The 24,422-nt window shown below is 52.4% G+C and overlaps 1 protein-coding gene across 1 annotated transcript in view; it reads right to left on the bottom strand.

Annotated features, from left to right (window-relative positions):
• Sulf2 (sulfatase 2) overlaps positions 1-21,294 on the bottom strand; it is an 82,104-nt gene extending 60,810 nt beyond the window's left edge. The window contains 1 exon segment of the mRNA XM_042055091.1: positions 21,125-21,294. The gene's annotated coding sequence lies outside the window, so the exon portion shown is untranslated.
• Positions 21,295-24,422: the final 3,128 nt, after the last annotated feature.

The raw sequence follows: 24,422 nt of genomic DNA, 5'->3' as shown, positions 1-24,422 counted from the left end.
GCATGTGCCTGTCATCCCAGCACTCAGGAGGAGGCTGAGGCAGGAGGATCGCAAGCTTGACTCCTGTTGGAGCCACAGTTTCCATCACCACAATAAATCAATAAACAAACGCACACTTCTGGAATGGAAAACTCTTTCGCCAAGTGTGATTGGAAGCAGCCATCCCTTCCCTGAGGAGTGGCTCACACGGAGCTAATGAAAGCTTTCCCCACCAGGGCCCCTCTCAGACACTCTGTTCTCCTGAGTGAGGATGCCAGCTGGTGCCGGATGAAGCCAACCCACATGGTCACTCAGTCTGGAGGGAACAGGAGGCCGCACATGAACAGAGAGGGCTCCTCCTCATGGTGCTGGCTCTTGAACTACTCCCAATCAGGGTCGGCCTTCCAAAGGGCTGGGTCTATCCAGAAGCACAGACTTGTGGGTGAACAAGAGTTCCAGAAATATACCCACATGCTTCTACAGCTACCTGGTCACCAGGAAGTGAGACAGCTCTGAGAGAATCCCCACAAGTTGCCCTACAGGGCCTCCAGTGGCAGCTGGCCAACCAGGACTCACATGAGCAAACACTCCTGAGACTCCCAGCTCATAATGCCTGGGGCAGCCCCACTCTGAGAGCTTCCCAGCTGCCAGGCCATCTAACATGCAGGACTGCCCAGTGACATCATACCTACGCTGTGGATGAGAAAAGGAAAACACAGCATGCTAAAATCACTTTCCCCAGACTGCAGGTTCCGGACAGACAAGGGTTCAAACCCAGGCTGGATTTGATCAGTTTGACGGAACCCTCTGGAAGCAGGTTTATAAGCGGCTTCCTAAGAGGCTCCCAAGCGTAGTATCCCCTGCCCAAAGGGTGGGCAGGCACCCCCCTCAGGGCCTTTTAAAGCTATCAGTGTAGTGGGGGTGGAGGCAGATGTCCTCTGCTGGGCTGCAGGCCCAGCTCTGGCTCTGCATGCTGGTCTCAAGGAGCCCTTCCTCCCTCCGGATGGAGTCTGCAGTTCCGCAACCCAGAGCTGTGGCATGAGAGGGGCTAATTATCTACCAGCCGAGCCATCTGTGGGTCGATTTTTGATGAATCCCCCCACTACCTCCACCCCGATGGCTTCTCCTGGCTCTGTGCCAGCTCTCTGGACATAGAAGAAATCAATTAACAATGACACAAGAGTCTGTCTCCCCTTTCTTGGTAAGGGGACGCAAAGCAGCGGCACAGATCGCCTCTGAGTCCCGTTCTGGCACAGAGCGTCCTGTCACTGCGCACGCCATCTTGCCCATCAACTCCTTCTAAGTCTGCCCAGCCCTTTCTCTTCTCCCTGGGTCTTCTTGCTGGTCCTTGGCAAAGGAGCCCCAGCCTAGCTAACTATCTCTGGAGACACCTAAGGTCCCAAGAGCGTGGAGATACCGTGATACTTCCAGAACCATGCACCACTCTACGTGGGAACAGATCTTGGTGTGGTGGCAGGTCCCTGGCCCACAGAGGACAGCTTTGGGGAATTCCCAGGTCTCATTAAAGGCACCTAGAAAAGCATGGGTGGGCTGTTTTCTTCTGTGGGTCTCCAAGTCCCACAAGAAGGAAGGAGACACGCATGTAGTTGACAGGGCGGGATGAAAGGTCAGAGCGGAGGAGGGACCAGTCTGGGAAGACACTCCCCTGGGAGGTAGAAGAAAGAAAAGCAGAGACACCTAGAAACCATGAGCAGAGCCCTGCCACATACTGGGGACCTCCTGGATATGAAGTGTTCAGTAGCAGGAGAGTCCCACCAAGACAGTGAAGCAACCTCTTAGTGGGTTCCACTCCTTCTGCCCTTGCTTTGCTCACACAGCGGTCAGAACGCCACTGAACAAAACCCAGAGCCTATTCTTACTGAAAAACTCTTCCAGTGCTCTACCCCACCCAGGGTAAAACCCTAAAGTCCCCAGAGGCCACCAAGACCCTACACAATCTGACCTTTGGCCCGGCCCTTTCCATCCATCATTTCCCACTCCTACACGTGGCTCCATCCATACGGCCTCTGTACATGCCTGGCCCGTCTCCACCCCAGGATCTTTGCACTGGCTGTTCACTCAGATATCTCCCCAGCCCCGTCCCTCTTTCCCCCTGGTCTTTGCTCACATTCCACCTCTGCATACTGAAGTTGAAGCACACCAGCCATTCTACCTGCCGATCTCCCTACAGAACGTCCCCTCCCTGAAGGCCCAGATCTGTGTCATAGTCCCCAACACCAGCAGGTGCTCAAGTTATTTCCTGGACTTAGCAGAGAATGTCCTCCCACCTGCCTCCTGGTAACAAGCCCTCCACTGTGCCCAGAGGCCTCCGTGGCTCAGTGCTGCTGCTGCAGGGAGGGCCACTTGACCCACTGAGGTGGTCAGGTGCCACATGTCTGACCAATGAGATACTGGGGGCCCGCAGAGACCCTGCTCTGAATGGTGTGTATGTGTATTGTGTGTGTGTGTGTGTGATGTATTTTGGGGATCCCCTAAGCCCCGTGGTTCTGTTGAGAGCCACAGCTCTGCCCACAGTTGTCTTTTTCTCATATGAGAGAGGTAAGCTGTGCGCTCAGATATCATGACCCCAGGCCCCACTCCTATGACCCCCCACAAACAATACCCAGGATTGATGTTTAGTGAACAGGAAGAACACAGGGAAACTGCTTGTGGGGCAGTAAGGGAAGGCTGCCTGGAGGAGGGGGCAAGAGTCAAGTTTGAGATACTCAATAGGTAGAAAAGGTCAGAGAAGCCTTGGGGCACAGCAAGAGTAGGAAGAAGTGGTAAAGGGTGTGGCCTCAGACAGAGGGGAAAGAATGAGGAACATGTGGTCAGGGAGTAGCCTAGCTGGAGTACAAGCTGTCCCTGACCCTGGCATCTCCTTGCTTCCTGGGTGCAGGTTCCTTCCAGCGCTCTCTGGTCTCTGAGGGAACTGCTGGAGTTTGGGACAGTTTCCCACGTCCCCTTCTTACGTCTAGGGTCTTGGCACCAGCTGCCTTCTGGGATTCCAGCTGGAAACAACAGAACCAAACTGGCCTTCAAACAGGACAGGGTTTTACAAAAGGACCCTTCTGAGGGGTGGAGGTCGGGTCTCCAGGCAAGGCTCAGTGTATGGACAGGTAGCTCAGTAACGAAGAAAACAGGACAAAGGGGCCAGAAGCTCCAGCAGGGTGACGGCCAAACACAAAGCCATCGAGGCAATGGAACATTCAGGAAGGCCTGTGCGCCAGGCACAGTTCTTGGTTCTATGAACAGCAGTTGTCCTCACGGCACCGGCATTCTGATGAGCTGGCATCTCCAGGTGTGTGTGTGTGTGTGTGTGTGTATGCTCATGCATGCGTGTGTGTAAAGAGCAACACACAGGATGGGAATGGTGTCGAGGCCACGGTCCCAGCTGGCACTCAGAGAGGCTAGAAGCAACATGTGCAAAGTCTCGGGGAACAGAGTGACCAGACTGTCTGCATGCCAAAGAAGCAGATGGCCGACAGGCTGTGGGACTCCAGGACTCATACACCTGCATATTGGCTCTATGCCAGAACTATTTCCTGCCCAGTAAAAACAACTGTACCCCAATCTCTGCTCCCACCGAGCAGGGAGAGGATGGTCGGCGAACAGGGAAGTTTACACGGGTGGGAGGAGGCAGCAGGGAGCACCCTGAGGGGAGTGAACTGTGATCAGGAACTGGCTGCCCGGCTTTGAACCAGCTCTGCTGCCCACTGGATGCCAGGAGGTGTGTCATTTCTTACAGCCTCAGTACCTTTATCTATGGAGTGGGAGAAACAAGAGCATTCACGACGCAGAGCTGAGAGGAAGGAAGAATGGCTAACAGCCTTCAAAAGTAGATCCGCATACAGCAAGTGCCCAGTTGATGCTGGCAAGCCTCATCTGCTGGCTTCGGGCCCCCGGCAACAGCTCCCAGTTTTCACTTCAGCATCCTTTCCTTCCTGCATTTGGTTTCTAATGCTCAGGCCCAGTCACAGAGGTCTAAGGTTAGACCATGAGATCCAGACCTGATCCAAGCAGAGCTTTTCAATCCCCCTGCCTTAGCAATTCCCTAATCAGAATGTAACACTCTGTCTGGCCTACTGAGTATATACCATTCTATAGAAACAGAGGGATCCTGTCACCCTCTTGCCTCCTGCAGAATGGAGAAGGAAGCCACCACAGGAAGAGGCCAGTTCTGGGAAGTGATATCAACTCAGTGACCTTAGAAGCCTGGTTCCAGCTAAGCCTGAAGGGAGAAGGCTGATATCTAGGTCTTTCAGAGTCAATAGATCCCTCCCCCGTTTCAGCTATGAGCTCTTCTTTTTGTAAGGTCAGCTTCCTCCCGATGCTTAGTCAAACTCGTTTTGGGAGACTAGTGGAGAATGGCCGCTCTCTGCTCTGCTGGTGCTCATGGCTGGCAAGGCTCCAGAACTGTGCCTGAGCTATGTGCTGGCCGCTGAGCAAGGCTGCGTGTGGCCTGTGTTTGGCCTGGAGGATTTTGGGTGGATCAAGAGAGGGCTCCAAAGCTGGTATCTCACTGCCTGTTCCCTCCACGGCTCTGTAATCCTGCCATTCATTCCCTTGATGTGTGCAATGTAGGTGGCCTGATCTGAGGTCAGAGGACACAAACCTTTCCTTTCCATGGAAGAGTCTAGAGATCGCAGTATAGATGAACACAGGGGGTTCCAGGCCCTTCTCAAAAAACACAGAGCATAAGGGCCCGCAGGCCATACCTCAGTGTCTCTGCCCTACTGTTAAGTGAGAGCTGCCTGTCTATTGGGGTATAAGTTTGTCCCATGCCTCAGGAAGTCTGGGTGATCGAATATCCCCAGCTCTCTCTTCTTTTCTCCCCAGGAGACAGAAAGCCACGATGCCAGAGTCCAGAGGGCAGGAAGGGCTGACATCAGGTGTGAGTTACCCTGACAATCTGTTTACTTGATATTTTTAAGGGTAAAGTCTCACTCGAACTCACCAAGTAGCCAAAGGTAACTTTGAACTCCTGACCATCCTGTTGCCACCTCCTGAGTGCCAGGATTACAGGCATACACACCACACCCCGTGTATGCAGTGCAGGGGACGGACCCCAGAGCTCTGTGCATGCTAGACAGGACTCGATCAACCGGGCTGCATCCCCAGACCTTGTTTCTGTTTCTCAGAGGGAGAGAGATCTCACTGTGTGGTCCTGTCTGGCCTGAAATTCCTTATGTAGACCTGGCAGTGACCTGCCCGCCTCTGCCCCAGGTAGATGACAGGCTGTCCTGCTAGGCTCTCCCAACCCACCTTCCTGATGACATCCTGGAAAGATAGAACTATTTTCATACCTAAAGTTGAAGAAAACATTAATTTTGTTGCATGGCTTTGATTTAAACTCCCTCTCATTTGTAAGAGACAAGACGCTCAGACACCCTCTCACAGGGTGGGATGTGACCTGGGGAGGCAAACTTGGGAGGGTCTGCCTTGCAAGAAGTCTAGATATTATTTTTGGAAAAAGACACCTGTCTTCGGTGGCCTTTGTCTATAGTTGGGGACATGGGCACAGATCCCCCAGGAACAACGTGGAGACTGGAATGAAAGATCTAGGGGCTGGAGAGATGACTCCGCGGTTTAGAGCACACACTACTCTTCTGGAGGACCTGAGTTCGGTTCCCAGCATCCACACTGAGCAGCTAGTGAGGGTTCTTCTGCCTCAGGCCTCTGCAGGTACTGCATTCACAACCCCTGTCCACAGACATATAACTTAAAATTAAATGTTTTAAAAAAGACAAAGGACCTAGATTTAGGAGACCGGGCACAGGGAGAAGCCAGTCCATTCTAAACCCACACACAAAGAGTCCCCTCTGCAGCTCGGCTGAGAGTCATCTCTCCAGCCCCTAACTGTGAGTGAACCTTCGAGGCCATCGGTTCTTTCCTAAGCACTGACTTAAGTGTCAGTCACAGTGTGGGTGGGTGCTGCTGGGGCTACAGGGCTGGGCTAGCTCCAGACACAGGCGTTCTGGGGAGGATGACAGAGGCTGGGCTGGCTCCAGACACTGGCGTTCTGGGGAGGATGACAGAGGCTGGGCTGGCTCCAGACACTGGTGTTCCGGTGAGGACAACATGAAAGAGCTGGTGGGATGGCTCAGTGGCAAAGATACTTACTACAACAGCTGGTCAACCTGGGTTCTGATCCTGGAACCCACAGGAAGGCAAGAGATGCAACAGACGCCACAAAGTTGCCACCTGACCTCTGCACACAAGCTGTGGTACCCAATCCCCCACCCACACTAAACACAAGAATGCTAATAAAGGCAAAGGCCCCGTGACTGGATTAAGCACAAAAACGTGCATGTCAGAAGCATGCAGGAGAGTGGCCGGCCCAGCTGAGAGTGGACACAGCTGTACCCTAGCCCGTGCCTGTGGCAGCCACGCCTGCTGTCCTTCCTGGGTGTTTCGGGGAACTGGAATCAGATAGGACATTCCCACCTCTGTTCTTTGTTCTTTCCTCTCAGCTGAGGACAAAAGCTTCCTTGGCAGGAGTTACAGTTATTTCTGAAAAAGGCCCCGAGCCAAAAGCAATAAAGCCCAAGAACAGAGTCGTTATTCACGCCTAATTGCGGGCTGGTGTTCAGTGGGACTGCCCGTCCCAGCCTCTCGCTCCATCTCTCAGCCCCACACTTGCCCTGCCCCGTGCATGCCCTACACACAGCACAGCGATTTCTGGCTAAGGATGCTGCTGTGGTCTTTAGGAAGACCATCCAGGAGCAGAGGGGCATTCTGACTGCCGGGATAAATAGCCCTGTCATTTCTCCTACTTCTGCCTGACGCCTGGTTGAGCACTCCATCCCGAGCCAATATAAACAGGTCAATGCTTCTGGTCACTCCAGAGGCTGGAACACACAAGTGGGGCAGCCGCCTGAAGTCCTTCTGACCAGATAACCAGCTAGCAATGGGATGGATAGAGTATGTGGGCCCTGCTTCCTACCTCGTGTGCCTCGCAGACTAATGGATATCTGAGAGGAAGCCGTTAGGGCGGAGGCTGTGGGTCCTGTGAGCTGGGGCTCATGGATTGTGAGTCATCAACTGGGGTGTCCGCAAGTAGGCCCACTCTGGGGTTGGAAGAAAGGCAGGTGAGCATGTCAGATCCAAACAAGGCTGGGACTGGGGCGTGTCCGACATCCAGGGTGCTGGAAGAACTCTCGACAGTCATTTTTATTTTCCAGACAAGGACACTGAGATGCAGCAGGATGTCAGGAGTTGACTTTGCCCTATAGAGAGGACCTTCCAGACCCCATCAGTACCTCAGTACAGGTCCCGAGAACAAGAAAAGTTGCCACGGGATTTTAAAAGAACTTGGCCTTTAAAAAAACCCATCCTTTGGGATGGAGCTGCAGCACGTAGGCAAAAGCCACACAGACTCACATTTCTCCTCTCCAAGAAGCATCCACTCCCCCTCCTTCTTTGGAAAACAGTACCCCAATTTTCTCTAGAGGATATATTCTACCAAGGGTGACCATGTGACCAGGGCCAGCCAATGAGACTGAGCTCAGGCCTCCCAGATAGTGCTCAGGACAAGGCCTCTCTGTCCCCCCACACAGGTGAGAGGTACCCCTAAAGTCTCTCTAGAAGGCTAGCAGCTCCTGCTCAGAGTCCCCCAGAGATTTCCAGACCGTGTCCTGTCCTCTCCTAAGCCCAGCTCTCCCGTGAACCCCTGAGACTTCCAGCACCCTCCAGATGAATCTGTTTCTGAGGCAAGCACTGGGGCGGGTGAGCTGTTATGCTGGTAGCCTCTGCCCAGCGGCCACACCCTTGTGCAGTCTCCACTCCCTGCTCTGACCTAGTGAAAGATGCCAATACGATACAGGACCAGTGTAAGGCTTAAGACTTCACAGCTCACATTTCTGCACCCTGAAGCCAGACTATGCAGAGAACACCACGTCATGAGGCTGCCCACGTAGACACGTGGGATTTACCATGGCTGGGGGACGCATGCCTGTGACTAGCACTAGGTGTGGGTCAGCTAGGCATAGCCCAGTTTGGACTTCCAGGCTGGGGTTATTCAAAGCAGACACTGGCAACCCACAGCACCCCAGAACACAGGGGAACTGCCATCACGTTCACCAAACATTTTGAAGCCCAGCAATGGAGGTGGAAAGACGACCAAGCTCAGTGAACTACCCACGCAGCAGCTGTCCACAGAGTGCCTCAGTGTCCCCCTTACTAAAGAGAGATGATTGACTTCCTGCTTCTAAAGATTTGTGGGATGACTAAGTGTCAAGCAATAAGTGGAGGGCAGATTTAATTTAATTAACTTATTTCTTTACTTTTGAAAGTAGGTCTCACGTTGCCCAAGCTAAGTTTTGAGCTTGATATATAGCCAAGGGTGACCTTGAACTCCTCCTGATCCTACGGCTTCCGAATCCTGAGTGCCAGGATGACAGATGTGAGCTACCTGCTAGGTGTAAAATTTTAATATCACGACAAACACACTTGGGGTGTACAGTCCCTTGAAGTGTGTCACAGCAGGGTGCAAACATCTGTGTGGGCCTTGTAGCTGGGAGGAGTGGGCCTGACGTGGGGCCACTACTCTCCACCCCCCTCTCAGGCTTTGTTTCTCATGGGTGTGAGAACCGAACCGAGGCCTGCTCCACTGGGAAAACCAACCAGACGACAAGAACAGAGGCAGATGGACTCAAGTCATTGCCTCAGGCTAAGTCCCCAAGAGGCACTCAGGTGGCCCCCCCTACATCCCAGCCATCAAGTTTCAGAAGAAACGGAAAACTCACTTTTAAAATATGCATGTAATTCTAGCACTTGGGAGGTGGACAGAGGCAGGATTGTGAATTCTTGGTCAGCCTGGGCTACATAGCAAGGCCCTGTCATTCCCCACCCCCACCCCACAACAATCTATTAACTGATTTTCCAGAAGGTTCAAAGGGACACATGGATGAAGAAAACAACAGCCAAAGCTTCCACGAACCAAACTCAGGCCCTGGTAGGCAGCCTGGGATGCCCTCCCCGCTTTCTTGTTTTTTAGCCGGGGCCCTGAACTCCCAGTCCTCCTGTACGTTGGGTCTGCAGGCACAGGCCCCTCATGCATGAAGCAGATGGTGGTGCTCTAGCCCAAAACATCCTGGGTCCACAGGGGCTCAGCCAGAGTTCAGAGGTCATCCTGGAATGGGCTTAGATACTAGGAGCAGAGGTGATGAGACCGGCTCAGCCCCGATGGTCCCAGTACCTGCCTCAAAGGCGAACTTTCACTTCCCAGTGGCCCAAGAGTGTCCAGCTCTTGTGCGGGACCTGCTGACCCTCACCAGGGAGATGACCCCTCCTCCACTAGTCACGGGCGGGCATGTATGAGTCCAACCAGTTCCACCTCAAGCTTGTTCTCGGCCAGGGACAAACAGGTTTGGACTTCCAGGCCAGGAGCAGTCACCTTGCAGCAAGGACAAAGGCTGCATTCCATTCCCTGTCTCGATCCACAGACCTCCTTCCTGGGCACCTGCAGCCTGGGCCTCTAAGAAGACAAGTCCTAGCTACTCAGGGCTTACATTTTAGCAAGCGGAGAGGAAACAAAGAACAAATTCCAGAGGAGACGCCACAGCTGAGACCAAAGGAGCCAGCAGGGAAGTTATGGAGGAAAAGTGGGTCAGAGAGTGGGGACAGCAAGTGTCAAGGTCCTGGGGTTGAAGAAAGCTTCCAGCCTCTGAGAATAGTGAGGTAGCCAGTGTATGGGGATACGGGGAGGCAGGCAATAAGCTTCAAGAGTTCAGGTAAATGGGGCAGAGGCAGACAGGGCACGGTGAACTGAGCCTGGGTTTTATTACAGGAATGGCAGGCCCTGATACAGGTCACTTCAGGAGAGATGCCACCTCCAGGAGCCCCTTTAGGACCTGGCAGAAGGCAGCACACCTGCGCCTTCTCTCCTGCCTTTGTGGTTCTCAATGGTGCAGAACACTGGCATTCCCTGGGCAGCTGCTAAGCACTTTGAGACCTAGACTGTGATTCCCCCCCCCCCCTCCGCCCAGCTCCAACAGCGCTTGCTTAACCATCAGGGTGTGGCCAGGGCACTGGGAGATTCCAAGTCCTCTGGAGACGGTGTGGATCTCCCTTGCCCAACCATCTTTCTGCTTGGGGCTCACAGTGACAGGTGCCATCCTGGGTTCTCAGGACAGGCTCCAGGACCTGAGTTTGGCTTCTTTCCCTGGGCTGGTGTCCATGGGGCCCAGAGCAGACATAGCATAGCAGAAGAGTAAGCCGATGATTCCTGTTGTAAGATGATGTTATGCTCTTTAGACTCTTTTGGGAGGCTGCCCAGCTCCCAGATGAATCACACATGAAGCCTTCTTCTTAGTTATACCCATCTGGCCTTAGCTTGGCTTGTTTCTTGCCTGCTTTTCTTAACTTATATTATCCCATCTACTCTTTGGCCTCTGTGTTTTTCCCGTTCCCTTACTTCTTTAAATCTTACTCTGTGGATTGCTGTGTAGCTGGGTGGCTGGTCCCTGATGTCTTCCTTCTTCTGGGGCTACTACTCCAGAATCCCTTCTCCCAGTTTTCTCCTCCTATATAGTCTCTCTGCCTGCCAGCCCTGCCTATTCTTTCTTCTGCCTTGCTATTAGCTGTTCAGATCTTTATTAGAGCATCAGGTGGTCGAGACAGGCAGAGAATCACAGCTTCACAGAGTTAAACAAATGCAGCATAAACAAAAGCAACACACCTGACAGTTGCCTTTCTTGCTGAACCCACTAAACTGTGATCACCTGTCACAGGGAGGCAAATGGCCTTCTCTAGAGACAGTGCCCCAAGGACACAGCCAACCCTGCTCCAAAGCTGAGGAAGGATTCTCAGATAGGAGCAGGAATAGGCAGTGACCACTAGAAGGCAGCTTTTCTGTTCCCAGGCCATAGTGCCCAGACATTGATCTAGGTCCCCACAGCTACTTGGGGAGCAGGCTGCTATGACTATTTCAGTTTCCAGGGGAGGCAACAGACTCAGTGAGGCAGAGTGACTTGTCCATTTGCATCCAGCTCTTGAGAGGCCAAGCTGGGCAAGGTATTTTGATTAGAGCTGTGTCTATCATTGACAGACACTATGGCCACTTGGGATGTCTCTTCTGCCCGGGTCCAGCTCAACCTGGGCAGGAGCTAATGATCTCAAGACCAACTATAGAACATGTGGCCCAGTTTAGCAAAGGCTGGATTGGTCTTGCTGACTGTGCTGCTGAGTGTCACAGTAGGGTAGTGTGAGAAGAGGAGCTACAGGCATCTTTGGGGTAGAAGCCTTTGGTGCAAAGACCCCTTCCAAATCAGCACTGTTGTAAGCCCATTTTCACAGGGGGGCTCTCCTTGCCCAAGGGGGCACCCCAGGAATGTGTGAGGACATCTGAGTCATCAATGACCGGAGTGCTAAAGAGGTGTAGGACTATTGGGCTGTTTAAAGCACACACCCAACAAACCATTAATTTCCAACATAACTTTAGGGGGAGGGTGTTTTGATTTGGAGGGACAGAAGCTCATGGATCCCATACTGGCCTCGAACTCCGTCTGTATGATCCTCCTGCCTCGGCCCCTAGAGTGCTGTGACTACAAGCATGCGCCAAGAGACCAAGCTCCAGTATAATTTCCTAACTTCTGCCAGATAACGTTGCAGATGAAAATGTCACTGGTGCCAGGCGGTGGTGGCACATACCTTCAATCCCAGCACTCGGGAGGTTAAAGACCTCTGTGAGTTAAAGGTTAGCCTGGTCTACAGAGTGAGTTCCAGGACAGCTAGGGTTGTTACACAGAGAAACCCTGACTCAAAAAAAAAAATACTAAAAATAAAGAAAAGGAAAGAAAGAAAGAAAGAAAGAAGGAAAGAAAGAAAGAAAGAAAGAAAAAAGACCAGAAAAGAAAAACATGACTGCTGGCCCACAACACGATGGCTTCTGCGTGCTTTTCACCCTACACCCAAATAAACCAAGGAAAGACCAATATCTGTTTCACTTGGGAAATTTGGCCAACTGTTCACCATTTTATAAAACTACATTGTCTTATGGGTATGTGGTTATGTGTGTGTCTATGTTTGTGAGCGTGACAACTGGAGACCCAGAAAAAGAGAGATACAGTAAAGATAGTTTCAGACAAAAAAAGTCTCTAAACAATTTACAGTGTGTTTAAAAATATATGTAGGCTTGGGAAAGAAAAAAAAAAGGATAAAGTCCTTAAAATAAAAAAGAAAAAAGAGAGTAGTTGGGTGTGGTGACACATACCTTTAATCTCAACACTTGGGAGGCAGAAGCAGGCAGATCTCTGTGAGTTCAAGGACAGCCTTGTCTACAGAGTGAGTTTCAGGACAAAGATACACAGAGAAACGCTGTCTCAAGAAGCCAAAAATTAAAAATAAAGATAAAAGAAACAAAGTTTTAAAAGATGGAAAATATACAGAGTATCTGGATACTGTATGCTATTATGTTCTCTTTGAATTGTTTGAATGCTGAGGAAGGAGCAACAGTTGCTGAAAGATATTTGTTTATAAATGCTGCTGAATTAATCCAAGATAAGTATTTTGAAAATACCTTAACTTCAAAAGTCAAAAGGTATGTTACTTTGGAGAAGAGGTTTTGCTTTTGTTTCCACAGGAAATGAGCGGCTGTGGATTCATTCTGAGTTAAGAAAAATCAGGTTTGAGCAAGGAAAACCACCTGAGAAATCTCTGGTAGGAACAGATGGCCTGAGTTCTACATCCAGAACAGATTCAAGATGCTGCCTTAGATGATCAAGCCTCACAGGATACTCCAGTCACGACTTGATTATAATTCTAAATTTTCTTTAGATCCCCATAAGATTTTCAGCGCCCCCAATCACCAAGAAGTAACCTGGAAAACTATGCCCACATTCCCAAAAAATGGACTATGGATATTTCCTTTGTTTAGAATGTTGGTTACAAGTTGTTATGGTTAATAGTCAGGAGAAAAGCTAAACAAAGGATATTAGATTCAGAGTTCTTGTTTAAAAAAGGTGAGGAGTGCTGTGGGACAATGGTCTGGACCCTGTCACTTGTATTAGTTTTACTAAAATGCTGACTGACCAGTAGCCAGGCAGGAAGTATAGGCGGGACAATGAGAACTGGAGAATTCTGGGAAGAGGAAAAGTCAGTCTGCAGTCGTGAACCAGAGACAGAGAAAGCCAGACACAGAGCAAGCAAGATGTGACTGCCTCGCTGAAAAAGGTACTAAGCCACGTGGCAGACACAGACAAGAATTATGGGCTAATTTAAATTATAAGAGTTAATAAGAAGCCTGAGCTAATAAGCCAATCGGTTTATAATTAATGTAGACCTTAACGACTGTGGGAACCAGGCAGGACAGAAACATCTGTCAACACACAGAGAAACCCTGTCTCAAAAAAATAAAAAAAGAAAGAAAAGAAAGAAAGGAAAAGACCAGAAAAGAAAAACATGACTGCTGGCCCACAACACGATCGCTTTTGCGTGCTTTTTACCCTACGCCCAAATAAACCAAGGAAAGACCAAAACCTGTTTCACTTGGGAAATCTGACCAACTGTCCACCCTTTTGTAAAACTGCATTGTCTTATGGGCATGAGGCTATGTGTGTGTCTATGTTTGTGAGCGCGACCACCAGAGACCGACATCAGCTCTCTTCTTTTTGAGACAGGACCTCTCATGGAACCTGGAGCTCAATAATTCGGCTAGACTAGTTGGCCAGCGAGCCTCACAGATGCCCCCTGATTCTGCCTCCCCGTGCCAGAGTTACAGGCGCTGCAGCCACGCCTTCCTCCTAACACAGGTGCTAGGGATCCGAGTTCAAGTCCTTAAGCTTTCCCCGGCATGCACTTTACCCACCAACGTCTCCTCGGCTGCCAGAAAAATGTTCATGGCCATATTGGCTAAACACCCACCTGCACTGGCTGCTGGGAGGTGCCCATCCCCTCAGTGGTGGGCACCTGTACCAGCCCTGCCTAGGTGTCCCGCCCAGATGCTGGGCCGCAGTGTGTCCACTGTGTTTAATTATAAGCCAAGCTGCCTTTGTTTTCCCTTTCACTTCCAATCAGGGTATTTCACCGATGACTATGTAGATAACATTATCTGCGAATTCCTTCCAGGTCACCCTACCCTCAAAGCACTGGCTAAAACCAGAGGTGTTTGATCTGTTTGTTTGGAAGCATTGAGCTAAGGCCATCAACAAAATCCCATTTATCCTTCCCGGTGTTTGGTTTAGAATCCAGTAGAACACCCAGAAAGGGGCCTCCAAGACAAAGAGCAAAGCCTGCTGCAGGGTGTATTCAGAAGGATTTTGTTCTTTAGAAAATAAGAGATAGAGGGAAGTCTGTCCTCTATCCCTCCCTGCTTTGAAGGGAGATTGGATGATAGGAGCTGTGGCAGCCACACTGAAACCAAGAGACCAGAAGGTAGAGGGCATACTAAGGAGAGAGGGACAGCAGAATCTTGGGATTTTTGAAGATGTTATCAAAAGACAAGACTCAAACTCTCCCCTATTTGGAACTTTTTGTTATGTGAGAAATAGAAACTTCAACTGCCCAGAACGCTAAGCCAGGCATTCCATTTTACTCTAAGTCAAGCATCACGAGCCACGTCCAAATGATTAGACGCTGAGCTATCGTAACGATCTTGGTCGGCTTCCCTGTTCTTCGAAACAGCCAGCTTAGTGGCTGTCCTTCAGAAGTGTGCAGACAGCACGGTCTCCAGAGTGGCGCTAGGCAGTCTTCACCAAGCACAGATTCCTCCTAACTTCCCTGGGCTGTATGCTCAGATCCCCGCCTCTCTGACTACCGAGGTGGGGTCAGACTTCTGCTGGAGTTCTGGCCATGAGCCAACAAGAAGAGCTGTCAGCAACACACTTCCCAGACACATCTGGCATCCACCTGGCCAAACACAACTTATGTCCCTGCTTGAGGTCCCCAGCGGATGGCCTCGGCCTCCCCTACCCCCTGGCCTCACAGACATGCTTAGCTTAAGGATTCCAGTCTGGGCTAGAATGGAGGGCTGTCTCCAGGGGGCCCCTGTGTGTAAAGCTGGGAGCCACACTTTTTCATAACATGCAGCTATGAATCTGGGGCCCCCATCACTGAGCCCATGCGTGCTCTGCAATCCCCTAGAGACTGGGAACGTAAAACAACGGTTTATGAGAATCTAGCAAAGTGCTAGGCGTGGCAGCAGAGGAGGCTTGGAAGGCTGGGCCGATAGCCACTCTCCTCAGGAGGCACGGTGCCATCTGCCATGGTGGAGATGCCCCACCGCCCCAGGCAATTCCCAGAAGGCCTCTACCAATCACTCAGCAGTGAGGAATCCATCCTGGGACGCTCAGCCAGCGCTTTCTAACACTCCCAGGAATGTCAAAGGGGAGCCAGTGGAGTGTCTGAAAATATTCATCAAATAGGTGTGTGACATGCTCTGGGGGACAGGGGACCACACCAGGGAATGAAACGTGAGTTCTCCCTTGTCAGAGAGTCTAACGGCACAGCTTAAACTAACCAGAAAGCACAATGGTGCCCGAATCCAGGTCATCAACCTCAGCAGACTACAGACTCACACATTCAAGACTTGAGGTGTGAGCACGGACCTGGACAGCCAGCTGGCTCAGTCCTCCTTAGCCTTCCCTCCTGGTCTTCCTCACACTGCTTAGGAACCACCCTGTCCCAGGCCAGCTGGCCACCGCACTAGGTCACCATACTCAACACTGTGGCCACTCTTTGGGTGGGGCCTTCCCGAGCAGGGGAAGATGCTTTGAAGCACCAGTGGTTTCCATCCCCAGATGTCATATTTGTGGCCCTCAAATTTGTCTCCACCAACTGCTGCATGTTCCCTGGGTGGTAAGACAATCAATGGCTCTTCCCCATTCGGGACTCTGGACCCACTCCAGCCCTGGGGCTCCACACCAAGTCTCTCTCCACTGCACCAACCCAAACCATCCCTGGGATTCTGTCCTGTGGCCACTTTCGGTTTCCCACAGCTATTGATGGTCCTGGGCCTTGCACCACCTCAGCATCAAGCCAAAGTGTTAGCCAAAGTTTTTTGAAACACAGATAGGCTTTCTGAAAATCTTCTATGGTTTTTCATGTCATTTAAAATAAAGTCTGAATGTCATACTTCTGTCCTCCCCTCCACAGCTCACTCATGGCTCCCTACTCTGCTGGGCATCTGTGTCCTCTCCACCTCAGGGCCTTTGCACAGGCTGCTTTTGCCCCCTCAAATGCTCTCTCCTCAGCTCTTCCGAGGCCAGTCTCTTCCTACACTTCAGGCCATGGCTGAGAGGGTCTCCTCTGCAGGGAGGCCTCTCTGGACCACCTGCCTGAAGTTTCCTCTCTGTGCTCCACACTCGTGAAACTGCCTTGGATTTCACTGCTGTGTTTTGGAGCCTGTTATGAACGGCCTTGATCACTGCTTGCCGTTGGGGGTCTTCCCCTCTGGAGGACTGGGTTCTCTCTTGCTGGGCTAGGTCCTCAGGTAGCACCTGGCTCTTGTCAGGTGCTTACTAGGGACAGCTGGCACTCGTAAGGTACTGGGACACGCGAGGTACCTGGACACTGAGGTACTGGGACCCATAAGATACTGGGACTGGCGAGGTACTGGGACCCTGAGGTACTGAGACCCATGAGGTACTGGGACCTGTGTGGCAGTGGGATCCTGCAGTAATAGGGCCTGCACAACGCCCAGAAGGTTGTCATGCTCAAGGCAAGGGTACGTTCTGACACCTCTCTACTCCTGTTCTCATCTGGAGCACCCACGCGTATGACAAGGCCCTCTTCCAAACCTTTTGCCGGCTTGGACATATGCAGGATGCTTTGCTGGACTTTACATTTTTTAAACAAACACTTCAAGATGATTTTTACAGTGGAGGGCCAGGCAAACTCAGCCCCCAGAAAGCCCTGGATCAAAGCCAGGCTGCAGCTTTCTCCACCAAAGTGGCTAAGTTGGGTTCTGGTTCGCAAGCAGAAAAGCGAAGGTGGTGATGTCCCTGTGGTTCTCACCTCAGCCAGGATGCTGACGGACAGGCTCCTCTGGCCATGGCTGCCCATACAGGTGGCTCCTGGCTTCCCAAATGGCAAGCTTTGCTTTTCCAGAGGACCCCCAGTTTATGGGACCCAGCAGCCACCCCCCCCATCCAGACTGTGCTCTGAGGCATGTGTAACTTACTATCTCAGGTCAATGATCTCATGGGAGGGCATCTGGGAGCCCAGGGGGCTGTCGCTGCAAAGAGGCTTGTTTCTACTGGGCTGTGACCACAGAGGTGAGAGGGCAGCCACTCAGTGGCATTGCCGGGCATCTCCAGGGTGATAACAGTCAAGGTGTGCCTGGGACAGAAGCTACCGCGGCTATGATGATCTCACCCCGGTCCACAGACTCAGGGAAGGGCGTGAGGACTTACCCTCGTCACTTGTTGAATAAGAACACAGAGGCATATAACGATTGAGTCACACGCCCCCATGCCATTGCTGGGCAGGTGGCCAGACAGACTGGCTGTCTTCAACACCCAGCCTGGGGCTGCCAGAGACTGCAGCTCTAGTGCTGAAGAAGGCACAGAGAGAGGTGGAGGGCAGAGCGGAGACGGAAGAATGGCGTCTATGGCAATTGCTGAGCCCCGATCCAGCAGTACCTGATGCCAGGGATGCCTTAGGATTTGGGGACCCGTGAGAGGCATCAGACATTTTTCTTTTGCCTCTGAGTGATTTCAGAGCCTCTCTTTCAATGGCTTGAAGAGAAAGGGTCCTGATTGGAGCCCTTAGAAGAAAACACCCCGAGCCCACATTTCATCTGCAATTGCACTCGGCAGCTGCTGGCAGATATGGGTGAAACGGTTCTGGCTTTCCGCCCATGAACTGCAGGGTCTGTAACCCCAGCGCCCAACTGCAGCCAGCCACTGCCTCTTCCCCTCTAGGCTCCAAGTGAGGTCTAGTTCCCTAGCAACCGCCCCAATTAGGCAATCACGCCATTTATCAGGATGCCAATTAATTATAATGATCTTAATGATCTCCCAATTAGATAGCGCCTTGAAGCCTGCTGGATGATGGGCATCTGCCGGGGTCCCCACTAGGCCAGTCCCTGGGGCTGGCCATAGCCACTGTCCTGGCCTGCAGGTCACCATGGAGAGGCTCACTTTTTCCTTTCCACTGACACACAGAATCCAGCCTGAAACCAAGTGCCTGGGACCCCCTCTGAGGCCACTCCACCAGCAGCCACAAGAGGGTCTCACTCCCACCGTGTCCTACCTCGTTCCATGTGCTTTTGAAGAGCTAAAAATCCTAACCTCAGCATGCTTTTCATTGGCCACATTTGAGAGAACCTTTGCATCTAGATCAGTGAAGGGGAAGAAAAGAGGGCAAAAAAACCACCAGAGGAAAACAACAGCAACAATGCAAACCAGGACACCTCCCTCCTCCATCCCAAAACATGAGATTCTCGGAGGAGGGAAAGGATTCGGAGGGGCTTCCAGCTTCCAGAGCTTTGCTGTTTCACTGGTCAGGTCTTTCTTGCCCCCTACATTTAGAAGATAACTAAGCCCCCAGAGGACAAGGGCTTAGTGGTTCAGAGGACCTGGAGCCTGAGGAACGTACCACTGAGCACGGTATTTCGTGTGGACACGTGACTCGTGTGGACACGTGACTCGTGTCTAAGGGCCTACAACACTTCCTGGCTGCTATCTTTGAGGTGAAGAGGAAACTCCTTTGAACTGGTCAGAAAGGCAGGAAGGGCCTCAGAGAGGGCAGAGTCTAAGACTAGATAATGGCTGAGTGATAATCTCCCGCTGACCCAGGGGCCAGAAGCCAGCAAGGCCAGACACAGGGGAGAGACTCAGTTCCCCAGTTAAAAGGCATGTTGAACATCCGGTGTGAAATTGCACACGGGATGGGGTCCTTGGATGCAGCCGCGTGGGCCAGGGGGACACAGGGGTACACACAGAAACTGCACATGGGTGTACTTAGCTCCTCCCTCAGGGCCAGCCTTGTCTCACCACCCTTAATTATGAAAACCTAACATGCTATTAAGGTTTCAAAAAAAAGCCATAAATTCAAATAAAAAAAACCTCAAGAGGGTTACACAAAGTCCAAAGCCACACTGCCTCTCAGGCAGGGCTAGGACAGCGGGTCCAGCATGCCATCGGCCAACCCAACAAACACCATCATCAACCAACTGCTGATTACAACACCAAACCGCGAAGAGACAGGTTGTTTTGATTTTCCTGAGGACTAGCCAGGCTGGGTGGAGCATCTTGGGGGGAGGGGTCTTCAGGGAGCTCCCACCCCCTTTTAATCAGTGGTTGCATCTTACTTGATCCCCTGCGGGCAAGGAGCTGGACCTGGTGATGGTCCCCATAAACTGCAAGATGAACAATTTGGAGGGGGCGGGGGAGAGAATCCAGGGTGTCCCCAGGGAAAGCCAGTGTCACCTGCTCTCTGTCACTCACCTCCAGAGTAGACTGGGGGTGCACCGTGGGAAAGGAGCAGGGACAGATGGAGGGGAGAGGGCGGGCATCCCCATAGACACAGCAAACATCTAGAATCAAACGTAAGCTGAACGTAATTACTTGGTTAATTAAATATTGACTTTTAACTCAAAAAGTGATTAAAACAGGCTGCAAGAGAGCCAATTCAGAAGGGGTGGGGCCGCTCAGAACTTTCAGGAAGTGGGGAGAGGCAGGGGTCACCACAGTCGCGCTCTATGCAGACCATCCTACTGTGTGGGGAGACAGGCTCTCAGGGTCCCCGCCAGACAGAAGCCACAAAGCAGACCTACGGTCCGCGGGTGGCTCCCTCCATCTGCCCGCTTTGAGCCTCCTCGCCCAGCCGCCCTCGCAGGGACTAACACTACCATCCACACTTTCCGGGGTAACACTCCGTGCCTGGCACGCTTAAAGCTCCACAAATGCTTGTCGAATGAATGAATGAACTACTCTAAATAAAGTCGCAGTCCCCGCTGCAGCGTCCCCTTCGGGCTTCTGGAGCCCGCGGCGGACGCTGGTCTGCTGGGCGATGGGTTCTGACCTGGCGCGGGAGAAGTTTTCCGATTTCATTTGTCCTCGGCTCTGCGAGTTCCAAGTCCCTGCTTGCTTGGGTCCTGCCCAGACAAGCTGCACGTGACCTGGCTTTTAGCTGGCCCTCTGGGTCTAAACCCCAAGGGGTCAACCCGGCCATGCTCCTGCAGCCCTCGGGTCCAGGCGCCCTTCTCCGGGGACCACCGGAGCGCAGCGAGAAGTCCTCCCTCCTGCCACCCAGCCTCACAAACGGGGTCAAACCGGTCAGCCCCCTGTGGCTGGCCGGCGCCGAAGCCTCCGGGTGCCACCCTCCCGGAGCGAAGCAGCGGGGACCCACTGGGCTCACCTGAGCCGTGCTCGCCCTAGAATCCGTGACCCCGGCCCGGTCCCGCGCCCCACTCACCGCGCGGCCCCCGCGGCCTCACCGCGCCTCTGCCGCAGCCGGGCCGCGGGGCGTAGGGGACTCCGCGCTGCCGCTGCCCCGGCTGCCGCCGCTGCATCCCGGCTTCTGCTCCGCCCCGCCCGCCCCGGGCTCCGCGTGCTCCAGGACCCGGGACCCGAACGCCTCCCGCCCCGCCGGGGACCCTGCGACCCAGCCATCGCGCCTCACCTCCGGTTCCGCGGTCGCCCCGCTTGCGCCCCGGCCCCAAGTCCCGGCGGCTCCCGGCCTGCTGCCTGCCGAGCCGGTGGCCGGCCGCGCTCCCGCCGCCGAGCGCGCACCCTCGTGGGCCCCTGGCGCACTCACCCGCACCCGCTCCCGCTCGCCCTGGGCGCGGAGTTGAAACCGATGTAAGCTGAGCAGCGAGCTGCCGGCGAGCCGGGACCGCGCGTGCGTGTGTGCGCGCGTGTGTGCCACTCGGCCCGGGGGCGCATCTCTTAGTCCACCAGACACCCGCGCGAAGTCGCGAGGGCCATGGATCAGGCCCCGGGGCTGGCGCGCAGAGAATCCAGCCTCTTTCCGTTTTTTTTTTTTGTTTTTTTTTTTTTTTGTCCTCCTCCCACCCAGTCGCGAGGAGCCAAGTATTCCCTGAGGCGTACGACAGCCCCGGCCCGGCGCTGCCCCTCGTAATGACACGTTAATAAATGTTTTCTTTTATCCGCTTTCACAGGGGCTCGCCCTGGTTTGCAAACACCCGGCTGCCTTTGCTGAAAGCCCAAGCTCGCCTCTAAACACACACGCACACACTTGCCATTGGAGACGCCGGCTCGGGCCGATTCCCGAGCTAGATCGCGGGAGGAACTGCCCACGCGCCCGAGACCTTCCCACGCCTCTCCGAAGCTCTCTGAGAAATTAACTTGAGCTCAAGCGAAAGCAGAAGCGTTGCCCAGGCATGGGCCGGGAGTGGGAAAGAAAGGAGAGGCCGGCTCCCTTGGTAAAGAGAAAACTCGACTCCAGGTGGTGCTGTCTGCGCGATTTCTGCCGTCCCGAAGCCACCAGAGGTCTGAGGGACACTGGCTGCCTGGGGAGGGCGAAGAGCCGCCACAGAGCTCACCAGTAGCTGCAGAAAGTGCAGCCGATGAGCTGGAGGGAACTGACCCTGCAGGGGAACAGCGCTGGCCTTGGGTGGAAACGTAACCCTGAAAATCCTCCATGGTATTCTATCCATTTATAGATATCGAACCAAGACACACAGAGCGGTTCCAAGTTACTGGCCCAAGGTCAGACAGTTACAAGCAATGGATCAGGATCTAAACCCAAGAAACCAAGCTCCGGAATAATATCTGAAATCCCAGGCTGTACTTACAAATCCTCCTTTCCCTGGTGGGATTTTTCTAGTTTCCTGATGGATAGTGTTGTCAAGTTTAATAAGTAAAAATAACAGGGCACCCATGGAGATTTTAAAAAAAAACAAACAGAAAAATCTTTACTGTTTATCTAAAGTTCAGACAAATTGTTTTGACTGGGTTGGGGGCTCTAGGCTCCTCTTTGTACTAATCCTGAACTTGCTTTTCCAAGCCAGGGGCAGGTCTCACCTTTGGCCAGTGTGCAGTTATGGCTGGATACAGAATGTTGGAGTATTCACTTTTAGGAACAACAACAAAAAAAGATACCTCCCCTTTCTTCCAGCATTAGTGCTGCATAAGAAGGGCCACACTCCCTACAGCATGGTTCAGTGGATGTGTGTGTGTGTGTGTGTGTAAGGGCCACACTCCCCAGGCACTGTTCAATGGATGTTTGTGTGTGTGTGTGTGTGTGTGTGTAAGGGCCACACTCCCCAGGCACTGTTCAGTGGATGTGTGTGTGTGTAAGGGCCACACTCCCCAGGCACTGTTCAGTGGATGTGTGTGTGTGTAAGGGCCACACTCCCCGGGCACTGTTCAGTGGTGCGCGTGTCAGGCTGCTCCTATAACTGGGAACTTCTGAGAATTGGCACTAGAAAGTGTGATGGCTTACACCTGCGTTTGGGAAGCAGAGGCAGGAGGATCAGAAATTCAAGGTCACCCTCTAGTACACAGTGAGTCAGAGACCAGCTGGAGGTCTAGGAGACCCATAAAAAAAATACAAAAAACAAAAAAGAAAAGTCTTAGAAAACAAAAAAAAATTAAAACAGGTAGAAAAGCAGGTGTAATCAGTTTTGATGTCACGGACACGGCTCACACCTGTGATCCCAGCATTAGGAAGGCTGAGGCAGGAGGATTGCCCCAAGTCAAACCAGGTTATATAATGATACTGTCTCACAGGCGTGCAAACAACACCAAACAAGGTTATATGGTGTCTTTTTCTACTCTTTTCTTTCTCGGCAGCAGGTAATGTTATATTTACAACACCCCACACCGTGTGCCCCACGTGACTTGGGTTCTCCTCCTGGAAAGCACCCTTCCAGCAGGTTCTATGGCTAACTGAAGAGCATCTGCACCTGGTCATCGCTGGAAATGTTCATCCACAATCTTTGGAGAACATGGCTATTCAGAGAGGTTAGGGTCTTGCCCACAGCTCACTTGGCCACCGTGAATGGGATGGTGGCTTTCGGTCCCCTGTTCCCTTCAGCCCTACTGCAGAGGCTGCGCCTGACATTGGACCGGGTACTTCACTGCAACAATGATTTTTCCAGTGTCCCATGAAGGTCTAGGGCGGGAAAGGGAGGGAGGGTCAGGGCAGGAACCTGCATCCTGTTTGCTTTGAGGTTCTGGAGAATGTTCTAAAAGTTGGAGATTTACACCACAAAACAATTCAAGAACCACAGTATGACCACACCCTTGTCCTTCAGAAGGTGGTTCTCTCCGTAGTTGGGTGTGTTCCCCAGAAATTCCAGGAAAGGAGGCTCACAGTGGCCCAGCTGGGCCTGTGAGGAAGATGGCACACTCGATTTCTTTCATGTTTTCTTTCTGCTTTGCAATTGAAAGGTCTAACTTAGAGACGGTGACAACGGCACCTGACCCCGCCTCATTCTTTACTGAAGAGGGGTCAGAGTTTAAGGAACAACAGCTAAGGCACCCCGAGGGTCTGCAAAGTCTCTCCAGTCACGTGTCTTCCCCAAGTCCTCGTTAACTCCCAACCTTGCTGGCCTGGGCCTTGGGCTGTGGCCCAGGCTCTTTCCAGGTTTTTGAGGACTCCCAGCCCCACTCAAGAACTTCTATGTCTATCTAAAAATGTGAGGGGCTTCAGCGTCAGATGTCCCCCAGCCTGGGGAGTCATGACCTCTTCCACAGTTCAACTCTGGCCAGGGAAGGGTAAAACAGAGTCCCCAGACCTTCAGGACTTCCTGAGTCTCCAGTCCCCGCCTTTCTAAGCACGTGGTCTAGGCCAGCTTTCTTTTGCATGCCCCGTGCCCCTGATGGCATCCATCACTACAAATGCCCCAACTGGACAGCTGTGGAGCCTTGCAAGCTCCCCAGGCTGCTAGGCTGTCCCCCCACCTTCATTATTAGTTTAACTTGGACACCCTTTGTTCTGACACCCCGTGCTTTTCCCCTCTGGGAGTTCCTTGGGGGTTTGTTAAACAGGACATCGTGGGTTCTACTCACCCTATAGGGTCCTTTCCGTTCTTACCTCCTTGACTCTCTGGCAATGGTGGGAACCCAGACACCTCTTTCTGAGACTTTCTGCATCTTAGCCCACAGGTTGAAACCCAGGCAGATTGCTTAAACTTTTTTTTTTTTTGACTGCATCTGGGCCAGAGTCGATGGTAGTTTATGGGGGTTATAAAAGACAACCTTTTAACATGTCTCAAACAAATTGGCGTGTAAAGGAGAAACACTAAACGGAGGGACATGGCTGGAGACTGGAGGCTCTGGCTGAGGCCTCACGCTCTGGGGCACAGGTGGCTTTAATAATGCATGCAAGTTTGGCCCGTGACTTGCTCCTCCAAGAGAAGCCTGCAGCCCCTCTCCAAGTCGAGCTCCATCCCCCCCAGCTCCTGAGTGGAGACGGGCTGTGCCGGGCTTTTAAAATAGAAATTTGAGTATCTTGCAAAACAGTATGAATTTGTGGTTTGTTGTGCCGAAATCCTCCTTAGAACCCAAGCTGTCTTGTCAGGAGAAATACCC

This window comes from Arvicola amphibius, chromosome 5 (assembly GCF_903992535.2).
Source record: "Arvicola amphibius chromosome 5, mArvAmp1.2, whole genome shotgun sequence".
Classification (NCBI taxonomy): Eukaryota; Metazoa; Chordata; class Mammalia; order Rodentia; family Cricetidae; genus Arvicola; species Arvicola amphibius.
Note: the sequence above shows the minus strand (reverse complement) of the source record. Positions and strands in the feature narration are given on the sequence as shown.